Source organism: Peromyscus leucopus, chromosome 5, assembly GCF_004664715.2.
Source record: "Peromyscus leucopus breed LL Stock chromosome 5, UCI_PerLeu_2.1, whole genome shotgun sequence".
Taxonomy (NCBI): Eukaryota; Metazoa; Chordata; class Mammalia; order Rodentia; family Cricetidae; genus Peromyscus; species Peromyscus leucopus.
The window spans coordinates 20,909,750-20,922,816 of record NC_051067.1 but is presented as its reverse complement, the minus strand read 5'-3'; the positions used below and the strand labels follow the sequence as shown (position 1 = coordinate 20,922,816).

The window sequence follows — 13,067 nt, the reverse complement described above, 5'->3', positions numbered from 1 at the left end:
AACACAGGTTTACCATGGGTCACCTTTCTGCCTCCCAGCCAAGTGATATATGCTGGCAAATAGCTACCTCCAAGGGAAGCTGTTGCCTGTAACAGTTCTGACTTGATTGCTTTTGATAATAGTTACCATGTTGCCAAAGAAAAACAACCTGGTCCCTTGCTGTTGGTTCCAACTCCCAGTATTGTTAATGAAGGCAATAATAGCTTAAACTTGGAGTGACACCTTGAAATACCACACATGTGCACTGTCAACCATGTCTATCACTAGGGAAACTGAGTAAAGAAACCAGGAAAGGTTGAGTAAGTTCTCCAGTGCCACCTACTCAAAGGATGCCTCACAAAATGCTCATTACCCATTTGCACCCACACTGCAGAAATTAAGAACACACTTTTCAACACTTTTATAGCAATTAGATGGGATCTTTTTGTCAGTTTGTTGAATATTAGAAGGCTTCATTAAAAAAAAACTTTATTGCATTTTATGAAAACATCCATTTGTGATAGATTGGAAATGAAAAGAAATAAAAAATTGATGCTTCAGGGAGGGGCTGGTGTGACAGCTTAGTGGATAAAAGCACCGGTTGCTCTTATAGACCTGGATTTGGTTCCCAGCACCCACACGGCAGCTCACAACTGTCTGTTACTCCAGTTCTAGGGGATCTGGTGCCCCCCTTTGGCCTCTGTGACACCAGACAGGCATGTCCTCCACATACAGCAGGAAAAACTCATACACTTCACAGTGACTCTGAAAAGAACTGTTCTTTTCACAGACGTGTTTAAAAATCGGTGTCCTGTATAACAGGTTGAGGGAGCAAGCCTTCAAGCCTGGGTCTTTCTACGCCACGCCCCTTACTCTCTCCTGTAGCTAGAGTTTTTCTGCCTTGCCCACAATCAGGACAAATCTTTGTCACCCGCCAGTCCCACAGCCGCTCAGACCCAACCAAGTAAACACAGAGACTTATATTGCTTACAAACTGTATGGCCGTGGCAGGCTTCTTGCTAACTGTTCTTATATCTTAAGTTAATCCATTTCCATAAATCTATACCTTGCCACATGACTCGTGGCTTACCGGCATTTTACATCTTCCTTGTCCTGGCGGCGGCTCCAGGCAGTTTCCTGCCTTCCTGTTTTTTATTTCTCCTCTCTGTTAGTCCTGCCAATACTTCCTGCCTAGCCACGGGCTAATCAGTGTTTTATTTATTGACCAATCAGAGCAACTTGACATACAGACCATTCCCCAGCACAGCCAAGTACAGACCATCTCAGACACCTGCACTCAGGCCCGTGATCCTAATCATCCTCTATGTGGACCTGCTGGGTAAAGCCACAAGGAACCCGAGAACGGGCTCCCACAGGACATACAGAACATCCCACAGCACTCTCCTGTAGCTGTTTCCTTAAGACATCAGTCCTTTCCTTAATCTCGCCAATTCATGTGATTTTTGGGTTCCTATGATCACCGTTCAGGGTATAAGTTTTTGTGACTCAGATAAATTTTGATTTTCTAAAGAGACATACTGGAAATAGCATGTTAGGATATTACTAAACATATTTTCACTTCAAACACACCATTTCACAGTATCTGTGTGTATATGTGGAATGTTTCCAGCAAGCTTAGAGCCGTGGTACCTCTGTAGGTCCTTCAGTGGATTGGGCTCTTTAATAAAATGACTCAAAAGAGAGCAGACCAGGACAGAGGAGACAGGGACTGTCTACACACTTTGTACCACCCTGGGCCCTGCCACCTCCTGGTGCCTCCTCAACTGTCACCCAGGCCAAGGCCTAGGCTCCCCTCACACAGCAGCAGCAGCAGCAGCAGCAGCAGGACAAAGAGAATCAACACACCCATCATTTTGGCAAGATGTCCTGAGAGAGAAAATCCTCTCCCCAAATAAATACAAATTGGAGAGATTTTTAAGCATCCACGTTGTCTTCTGGGAGTTGGGGAAGGCTCCGAGAGCAGATCAAGGTCACGGGCCTCTGTCCTGTAACAAGAGAACTGTTGTCTGAGGCAATGCTTCTCACCCTTTCACTACCTGAAACTTCCAACATGGTGTGAGCCTCCCCCTGTCCAAGTCTCACAGAAAAGGAATCATTCCCTATCCGCCTGACAGTGTCCAGGGACCCTAAGTGATACTGCAAGCAGAACAACTATTTCTAATGTGACAGCTGTGCTTGGGAGAGCCGTGAGTCTTCCCACAGCGGTGTCATCACTAGAAGTCCCCTGTAGAGCATCATTCCAGAATTGTAATCCGATCCTGAAGATGCGTCACCGTGGGAATCAAACGAGGAATTAAACAGCATTGGGTTTTGACACGTACTTTTGTATAGTCATCTTGCCCCTGAAAGGGAACTTGAAGGCAGAATAGACAACTAACCCCTGTCCTATCACATTTCTGATTGTCCTCTAATCCCTGCTTTGGGGACCCTGATGAGTTCTAATCCCACATTCTCATTCTGGAGATGGTTTGATTAAGTGATAAAGCTTTCCCTGTGTAACATGGACTTCCTTAGCCTCAATTCTGGTCTGTTTTCCCCAGGAAACGCTTTCAAATCTTTCAAAATACCTATAGTGTTCTCTACATAAGGGCTTCTCTAGACCTCTTGACACCTTGTGCAAGTTCCTCTGAGATGACCTTAAATCTTCTCAGATTTTTACCCATCTGACCCTGCCACGTAGTTTATTTACAGTTTAGGCTCACCAGGTTTGGGGGTAAGGGCATAGAGCACAGGAAATAAAAACTTGTATGGTCTGTATTTATCCACAGTCCCAAAGACGGTTCATACTGGTCTCACCTCATGGTCAAGTGAGTGTGTTCCAGAATCAGGATCTGTATCTCAGACACTGGGACCTGAAGTGTGTTGCATTGCCTCAATGGGCTTTCATTCTTCATCCATAAAACAAGGATAACACTAACAGACCAGCCCCATTAGGGCTCTTTGTGAAGATCAAATGATTTAATCAGTCCTAATCGTTCAGATCATTGCACAGCATATCATAAATGTCCAATAATTGGCAGTGAGCATTAAGCAAAATTATATAGCACATAAATTTTTTCTCCGATGCCTCTAAAAAGCACATTGAAAATGGAATTGATCCAGTCTTGTTGGAGACTGTGTGTGTGTGTGTGTGTGTGTGTGTGTGTGTGTGTGTGTATGCGTGTGTGTGTGTGTGTGTGTGTGTGTGTGTGTGTGTGTGTATGCGTGTGTATGCGCACACATGCGCGCGCTACTTTCCTTGAATTACATAGTCTTTATTTCTCTCCATGGGTGGTTCACGTCTTTTTGAAAAGTGACGTCTTACCATTTTAAGTGTTATGCGGTGGTTTTTTTAAGTTTCACTCTCTACAGTAAGCTCTGTGATCTAATTGGCATTCCTGGTAGAACTTGGACTTTCGATTTCGGCCAGCCACTCACTTTTTCTGAGGTCAATCCATTCGATGATCTCTGTACTCTCATTTCCTGTTGGCAAAATGAAGTGGGATATGAAGGGATTCCAGAAAGGTCCTCAAAGGACTGTGTTTTTAAAGAAGTCTTTTCTTCCTTGATTAAAGGCAGGTTTGTACCTAGCATTGCTCACACAGAAACCCAGGGTCATCCATGGCAAGCCCCACATCTGACCGTCAGCAAATCCTACCCACTCTGCGGTATCAGCCGCCCTGCCCCTGCTCCTGACACTCCCTCTCCCAGACCTCTGTTGCCCTCGCCCGTGTTGCTGCGGTCCCACCCCACCCGGCCCTGCCCCGTCTCCCCTCCCCACCTCAGTTCTCAGATAAAGAGTGCGGCCCACTCGGCAGTTCAGATACATGTTTGCCAGGGGATGCCATGAGAGGTCCACAGACGGGGTGACCCAAACAACAGGGGCATACTCTTTCCCAGCTCCAGAAGCCGGAAGCCCAAGATCATGGTTCCAGCATCCAGCAAGGGCTCCTTTCTGTGTCATCTCAAAGGGGAAGGTGAGAGGGTGGGAGTGGTCAAGGGTGAGAAATAGGGTTCCATCTGCTGTATGATGACTGTCCTCTCATAAGGACCCTGCCACCTTGATCATGACCATCTGTTCATGAAAGCTGAGTCCTCGTGATCTAACCACCTCTCAACGTGGCTGCACTGGGGGCTAGGTTTCTAGCGAATGGATTGGGGGGAACACATTCCAGTCATAGCCCCTAGCCGTGGGAAGACCCATCAACAATTCTCCGCTGAATAGCTGTTGTGGAGCCGGGTTTGTGTCTGGTGCTGGGAGAGAATGACGACAACAGAGAGGACAGCCTGTCTCAGCAGAGCCTGAAGTCCCTGGGAGGTCAGGCTGAGTGAGCCCATCTGCAAAGCGTCCAGGGCAGCAGCCGTGCTGACAAGAGGACTCTCGGCTGTCTAAGGGGAGGGGTGCCTCAGGGTAGTCTTCTCTGTTAGCTAAAAGAGAAGGGTGGCCGGGTGATGGGAGAGAACATTCCAGTCACTTCAGAGGAAGTAGCAGTACTCTCTCTCCAAATGGGTGAATGAGGCTTTCCATATGAAAGGGGGCTGAAGTTGGCAGTTAATGCTCCAGGTTTTTAGAAGGTTGGCCGTAGAAAATGAGAATAAAAGAGTGATAATAGAAGGTTGTAATCACACGTGAGGAAGAGCCTCAGCACCATTGGTGAGAGCACTTAGAGACCTCTAAGAAAGTCTGAACAGGAAAGAAGGTGCGTACCTGTAAACCCCAAACTCAGGAGGCAGAGCAAGAAGATTACAAGTTCGAAACCGGCCTTACCACACAGTGAAACCTGTCTGGGGGTAGGGACAGGGAGGAGGAGGAAAGAAACAGGGGAAAGGAAGAACAACAGGAACAAAATGGTAAGGTATCTGCCAGCAACAGTGCAGCAGGTTCACTAGTGACCTACACATCCACACAGCAACAGTGCAGCAGGTTCACTAGTGACCCACACAGCCACACAGCAACAGTGCAGCAGGTTCACTAGTGACCTACACATCCACACAGCAACAGTGCAGCAGGTTCACTAGTGACCCACACAGCCACACAGCAACAGTGCAGCAGGTTCACTAGTGACCTACACATCCACACAGCAACAGTGCAGCAGGTTCACTAGTGACCCACACAGCCACAGCAACAGTGCAGCAGGTTCACTAGTGATCTACACAGCCACACAGCAACAGTGCAGCAGGTCCACTAGTGACCTCCACATCCATACATACAGGTCATGCGATATACTTCACCCTGCATATATTGAAGTTAGTTATTAATACTGATATGAAAGTTATTAAAAACAGAATGGCTCCACCTCAGCTCAAATATGAGGTAAACGTGTTTTAACGCAGACGGTTTGGAGGAAGCATGGTCAGCCCTACCCTGGGAAGGTCCTTGTCATCTGCAGCTCCTGGCAGCTCTTGTTGAGCATGAATGCCAGTCATTGTGACAGACACACAGAAATAAAACATGTGGGTAGGAATCTAGCTCTGTGGGTAGAGGGCTTACCTAGCATCAACAAAGACCTGGGTTCAATCCCCTCACTACGGGAAACAAGGAACAGGTTATAATCACAGCCCCCAGAAGTAGAACTAAGAGTCAGTGCCAGTTCAAAGTCATCTTCAGCTTAGTGGGAAGTTCCAGGATAGCCTGGCCTACAGGGAAATTTGTTTCAAAAGACACAGTATTTTGTTTGAAATGTTAATATATATAGACACATAACTTATTATTTGTTTATACAATCCCTTTTTGCTTCTACACGTTAGCTAGGGGTGAAATTGTTGCCTGTTGAGAATAATGAAAAAGGAATCCTGTTTAAACTGGACACAAGAAATTGAACTCTGCAGCATACCCCCCAAAAATCCCTTCAATCTCTAAAATTCGATGATCTCATGATTGTTTTTGAACATTTAAAAGAAACCAGTTCAACTTAAAGCCCTAGGGCAGATTCATTTCATGGCATTAGCTGCTTTCCTTCATGTTGTCTCAAGGTCACAGGAAATTCTAAAGAATGATATTTGGCCCTGAACTTAGTGGTCCCACGGTTCCTCTCAGCCTTAGCAGTATGACATACATGTTGACTGCATTGGCTTATATTTGTAATGTTTCACCCTCAAATCTGGGTGCCCTGTGGCAAATAGCAGACATGACTGGTTGCCTTAGCAAAATGAAACTCCCATGGTCTCAGTGTGACTCACTGATAGACTGGCATGGATTTGAAGTTGCATTTTGTTTGTAGCAGAGGGAAGGCACATGTCATTACATGCAACGCATTTCTGGGGGAAAGTATTCCTTGTCCATAGAAGAGAGCTTCAAAATCTCATGCCTTTCTGGCTCAACATTTGCCCCTGCTTCTTGGAAGCCAGATTTACCAACCTCCTATTTCAGATTAGTTCTTTGATCTCAAGGTATAGACTTACCCTTAAGTGCCACCCACGCATAGTGTTTTTCAGCCTTAACTGCTATTCTGGGGGCGGTGATATAGTCTCAGTGCAAGTTGATCTCATTGTGAGCAAGACTCCCCTCCCTGCACAGTGGGCAAGCCAGCCAGGCAGCTGGCAGAAAATTGAAATATGACAACACCTATGTATATGGCAACATCTCTTCCAGCTGTGAAACAAACCAAAACTCTCTCTGGACATTGAAAGTTGTCCAGGGACAAGATGGCTCTGGGTTGGGAACCACTGTTCTGGAGCATCCACAGTGGTTTTCTCAGGGTGGTACTACTGAGCCTCTTCAAAAGCAACTTTAGCATAATGCCCAGGAGTTCGCTGTGGCTACTGCATGATGATGAGTCACCCAGATTCTATTGTGTAGAGTCCCGATTTGCAGTGTCTCAGACTGACATTCTGGGGCCTAAGTGACACTCATACGGGGTTCTATCTAGTGAGCTATTTGCACCCCCTCCTTTAGTTCCAGAGCAGTTATCCATTAATGCACAGGTTCCAACCTAGCCCTTGAGCCTTTCTCTTTATATCTCCTAGATCCATCGTTTGTTTACTCAGCAACACTGTGGTCACCTAAAGTGTCACAGTGGTTTCTAGAGTCCTGCTAACGTCCCTAAGGGTTAACAGGTGGAGGCCATCAGATCTACCTTACACCATTACATCAGAACTCTTTGATATTAAGCACTTGGCTATTTCTGGATCAAATAGACATTAATGCTCATGGTTTGTGTGCACTGGCCCTCTTCCTATTAGCTAAATAATTATAAAAAGCAGGGATACCCATAAAGTACCCCATCCTAGCTTTCTAGATGGGGCCTTTGTGAATTCTCTCTGGGCAATTGAAGGTAATGATATAACTTAATACACTTAAATGAGCTTGTCTGTGCTACAGAATACCACTAAGGGGCAGATAAAATCCTGATTTTCCCCTATCAGAGTGGAACCCCAAGGTATTTGTCCAAGGTCATGGAACTAGAAGGAAACAAACATTACTGACTTCAGCAGTGGACTGTAGGGCCTGGCTCTCTCCATCATCTCTAAATCCCATGTGGTGTTTATGCAGATACCATAGGCCTTAGTCTGACCAAAGGAAAAGGTGGGTCTCTACTCCCCATCATCTGAGGAGCTCCAGATAGTGCAATAAACATAAGCACTCGAAACATTTTCATGCTACTACTTACGTATGCTAAGGAGGCATCACAGGAACATCTTTCAAAACAACCTCACAGCTAACATAGGTGGTCCTCCATGTGTCTCATAAAAACATGTCGTCAGTGTTTCAAATCTCATTTCATCTTCCCTCAAACATGCAGACCGGGCCAGTGAAATGATTAAGTAGGTAAAGGCATTTGTTGCCAAGTCTGATGACCTCAGTTCACCCTGGGACCCATATAGTAGAAGGAGAGAACCGACTCCTGAAAATTGCCCTCTCTCTCTCTCTCTCTCTCTCTCTCTCTCTCTCTCTCTCTCTCTCTCTCTCTCACACACACACACACACACACACACACACACACACACACACACACACACTTGCAGTGTTAAGAAGGGTATGATTACTATCTTGGGCTCATAAATGAAGACAGCATATGATCACAGTAGGGATATGAACCTGGATCTTCTCATCCCAAGCCTAGAGTTCCTTCTACTAACTATGTATCTACCTTCTCCTAGAAAGCCAACAAAGCCTACTGTTACCCCTAATGCCCAGTCTGAATTCTCCCTCCTACAAGCATTCTGGGTATGAGATGTGATTTACACAGCACATTCACAACTGCCAGCTCTAATGATCTTTCTAAGTATAGAAAGCAAGAATAGCGGATGGTCCTGCATCCTCCCCTATTCTTTTGAAATGTCTTTTCTGTGAAGAGCACCAGAGTGAGAGTTTATTGGGAAACGTACAGGTGGGCTTGAATTCTAGACTTGGGTGGTACAACTGTCTTTGGATGATTTGGATGAGTACAGCACATGGTTGTAGGTGAGCAGGTGTGCAGAGAGAGCAGGCTAGAGATGGAAGAGAGATTACCAGCCATTACTGTTATCTAGCCTAAGGTGATAAGATATTGTCACCATCGCTCTCCTCCCACTCCTCTGCCCTATTTTCCTTCAGAGTCTCACCCCTGCTTTACATGTTAAGTATCTATCACCTGGGTTCTCATGAGCAATTAAGCTCACAAGGACAATGACTGGATTTGTCCTTAGGGTCTCCCTAGAACAGCCTGAGAACCTTCATTTGTGAAAATCAATGGCCAAGAGAGGTTGCTAAAAACAGGAGGCCTGATGTTCTCAAACTAAATACTGAACGTAGAGGCACTGGGAAAGCGCAAGTGTGAAATGGTCCTATTCACCATGTGAGGCCCATGTGCAGAACCCCCTTCACCAATGGGAAAGGAAAAGCTGTATCCTCTCTTCCCTGTCCCACCTCCACCACGAATGCCATTCAAACAAGTTTGAAAACTCAGCTGTCAATCGAGTAGGATACAGATAAAGAATATAGGGCAAAGTTGGTCATGGTGGCAAAAAAACCTGTAGTCCCGACACCAGGGAGGCTCATGCAAAAGGATTCTAAGTTCGAGGCCACCCTGTGCTGTAGTGTGAAACCCTGTCTGAAAAATGAAATTACGGGGATTGAGAGCAGGCTCGGTTGCTGGGGTGCTTGCCAGCCAAGTGTGAGGATCTGAGTTCAGATCCCAGCACCCACGTAAAAGCTAGATGCCATGGTGCATGTCTCTAACCCCAACACTGAGGCTGAACAGGAGACAGGAAGATCGCTGGAACCCATGGGCGAGTCCTAACAGAACTGATGTGCTCTGGGCTCAGTAAGAGACCTTGTCTCAAAAAATAAAGTCAAGCTGGGTGTGGGGGCACACGCCTTTAATCTCAGCACTCAGAAGGAAGAAACAGGTAGATCTCTGTAAATTCAAGGCCAGCCTGCTCTACAGAGTGAGTTCCAGGACAGCTATAGAAGCCCTGTCTTGAAAATACAAAATGAAAAAAAAAAAAAACGAATAAATAAAGACAAGAGAAAGGAAGATGTCCAATGTCAACCTCTGTCCTCCACATATATGTGATATGCATCCATGCACACACGGACACACACGGACATATACCACACCAAAAACACCTGCAAAAATGACAAACAGAAGAACAACATGGTGGGCCCCCTCAGATAGTCATTTTTCGGCCACTCAAGTGGTCATGAATTTCCAAGGAATCACTCTCTAGTCTCTGAAAAGTTAGAGACTTAGAGACTAGCCATTCATATTTAGTACTGGAAAGATATTGACCCTATTTTCAGTGATTCAAAAAAAAATTAAAGTGGAAACATCAGCAAGCGATTGGGGTCATTCATCAGCAAACCCCCTTTCGAGAGAGCTTCCAGATATGACTTTGTCTCAATTGAATGGCCACAGGCTGGTGGGTAGAAAGACCTGTACCCACCATCCATGTTGGGGGGGGGGATTACTAGCTAATGAACATCCCTGAGGTGCACATAAAAAATTGAGGGCAAGTTGTGAAATTAAAAATCACTGTTGTAAGCCGAGAAGATAGCCTGGCCTTGCAAGCGTGAGGACCTGAATTTAAGTCACAAACAGTAGGATGGGCATAGTCTGTGCTTATAATTCCAGGGCTGGGAATGTGGAGACAGCCAAATCCCTGGGGCCTCCTAAGCAATCATCCTGGCTTATTTGGTGAGCCACAGGCTGCTGAGAGACTCTGTCTCAAAACAAAAGGCAAACTGGATGTCTCTTGAGGAACAGCAGCTAAAGTTGTGGCTTCTAGAAACCCACATGCACACACATGTACCTGCACAAATACATGCGTGTGCACATCAAACAAAAATCACTATTTTAAAACCTTAATCTCCCTAAAAGGTTTTGAGGGTAACTGTAACATCACTCCTAAAGAAAAACATGTAATAAAGGATGTTGCTTTCTGGCATGCATCTGTGATTAAAATGGACCAAGAAGACATTCATCTCCCTCAAAGGATAGGGAAAATTTATTACCCACAAATATGACATGGAAAATGAAATTAAGCTCTAGCGGGAATGAGCTGTAATTTCATCCGAGTGAGTTACAAAGAGAGATTTCAGAGGGGAGAGAGCAATCAGCCCTTTTCCTCTCGGAGACCAAAAACGTGTGAGAAATTATGCTACAAATTGCAGAGCCTGAGGCTGAAAAATGACAGAAATAGCCACTGAAGCCCAAGAAAACAGTTCATCAGCTTCGTTTTAAGAAAGTAAGTACACATTGTGTGGTGGCCCAGGATTAGTTGCTAAGATAAGAAATGCACCATTAGGGCACTTGTTTCCCCACGGACGTTAGTCAGCAGGAAGCTGTGCTGTTCCCTAAATAGGCTAGGGTACTCAGCCTTCCTGAGTAAAGGGTGTATTTTGAGTTCCTTTTTCCAGAAGTTGTAGTGGGTTTTAATGAATTCATTTTTCTGCCTGTCCTCTGTCCTTTTAGGGACCAATGATCCATATTTCTGAAACTGTCTGGGATTTGATAGGTGATAAGTAACATCATAAACAATACGCAGGCTGACCCATAGCCTACCCCTTCCCAGTACTCTCCATTTCTCGGGGTGAAATCAGTCATGGTATTTGTACCTAACTTTGTCTCTAAGTTTCTGTAAATGTCTTAGGTCATGCTTGACTGTTGTGAGCAGTAGGTGTCGTGAGACATGAAGCCAAGAAGTTGTGGACCAACCACTAGCTGGACCCCCTGGTCTTTGATTCCTCCTCAGTCACATGGAGAGAGATGCTTTCTGACCTCATGCTGCAAAGTCAGGGGGAGATGCTGGTGCTTTTTATGTACTGATGATTGTAGATGGACTTTCTTTGAATACACCAGCAGTTTATCAAAAACTGGTCATTATGATCTATCCATTAATGGTGTGTTAGTGTGTGTGAGTGGTGGGGAGATGCAAAGGTGTGTGCATATGTAAGTGTGTTATTTGTGTATGTATGTGTGTGAGTATGTACATGAGTGTGTATTGAGATAGTCTCTCTCTCTGTCTCCCCCCCCCCACCCCCTGCTTCCCAGTCATCCATGAAGTGAACACTTCTCTGCTCTTCTCTCCACCACTATGATGTCCTAGCCAAGCACATGGGACCAAGAAACCATGAACAGACTAAGCCCTCTGAAACCATGAGCCAAAATACATGCTTCCTCCTTAAGCTGTTTCATCAACTATGTTGTCATAATGATAGTAAAAGTAACTAGCACACAGCTTAAAGGGCAACACACTGTGGTCCACTGTTAGAATTTTGGTTCATGGTGAACTGATCTCATTGCTGAGAGCCTGGAACAAGGCTACACATCATGATGGCATGAACATGAGGCAGACAGTGTCGATTTAATAGCAACCTGGAAGAAGAGAGAAGGGTAAACAGGAAGGGACTAGGGCAAGACAACCTTAGAAGATACTCTCCCAGGGCCCCTCTTCATCTACGTACACCCCACCTTCCACAGCTCCACAGCTGCCCAATAGACTCTTCAGACTGTGAGTCTACAGTGGACCAGTCTTCTGGTGAAGGTGGAGCCCTCACAATCCAGTCACTTCCCCTGAAGCCCACCACTAAGCTTTTAATACGTGAGCTTCGGGGGAAGGAGGCTCCATATCTGAACCAGAGCAGAGGGATGGTAAGCAAATAGATGCTTATAATTTTTACAACTGAAAGATCTTCTGTGAACACTGGCAAGATATTTTTGGAGACAAGCAATAAAAGATAAATGGTAATAGAAGAGATGAAGATGAGCTAGGAACATGTTGTAGGCCAAGAGCACTGATTGTATAGATGTGGTGAGCTTTGTATAGACACATGGGTGACTGTGTAGATGTGGTGAGGAGAAGAGAGGCTCAGTGAACATATAGGTTTTACTCGTCTTTGGCAGTGGACATCTTAAAGCAAATCTCTGGAAAAACTCTATCATACAAAATCCGCAGTACTGAGGCTGCCCTTCTCACAGGCTTCCTTCGCTGCCACATGCGGGAGGCCACATCAGTTAGATGCTGCACGTCCTGGGTGTGCCTCTTGGCCTTGGATCGTATGGCTCACACTCTGCTAACTGCCTTTTCCATTTGTGTGGCTGCTTTTGAAGACTTGGGAGCCCTTCAAAGTTCCCATGGGAAAGGCAATTATATGTGCTTGTTAGAACATGGCCCCGACGAGTAGAGGGTAGGCTGACACATTATCCCAGCACATGTGGAGGGTGGGTGGACACATTACCTCAACACATGTGGAGGGTGGGCTGACATAGAGTATGTTTTGAAATCTTCTGGAACATCATTCCTATCATTCCTGTAACTAACAAAGGGGTGGGGAGTCTCATTGAAGGCCAGCTAGCACACTACCACCCCAAAAAGGCATGATTTACACAGTTTTGCATTTGAGAAAGTTGAGACTCAGGGACGCTGAATATTTGCCCAATATCAAGGAGAGAGCAAATGGGGACAATATCCGGTCAAATCCAAGTCTTGATGTCTCCAGGTGGAGTCCCGCCATGACCTTGACCTTCCTAGCCTCCTTCCTGCTCACTTCTTATCTCCTCTTGCTCTCCCGGGGTACTCCACAGAGTATGCCTTCCTCTCAGCTCCTTTTCTGGCACACCCTGGGCATTCAGAAGATAGTTGATCAGTTTATGGAGACAGGGTCT

At 45.6% G+C, this 13,067-nt stretch overlaps 1 protein-coding gene across 13 annotated transcripts in view; it reads left to right on the top strand.

Annotated features, from left to right (window-relative positions):
- The window catches only part of Phactr1 (phosphatase and actin regulator 1), a 482,351-nt gene that overhangs the window by 415,587 nt on the left and 53,697 nt on the right, over positions 1 to 13,067 (top strand). The gene's annotated exons all lie outside the window — the stretch shown is intronic.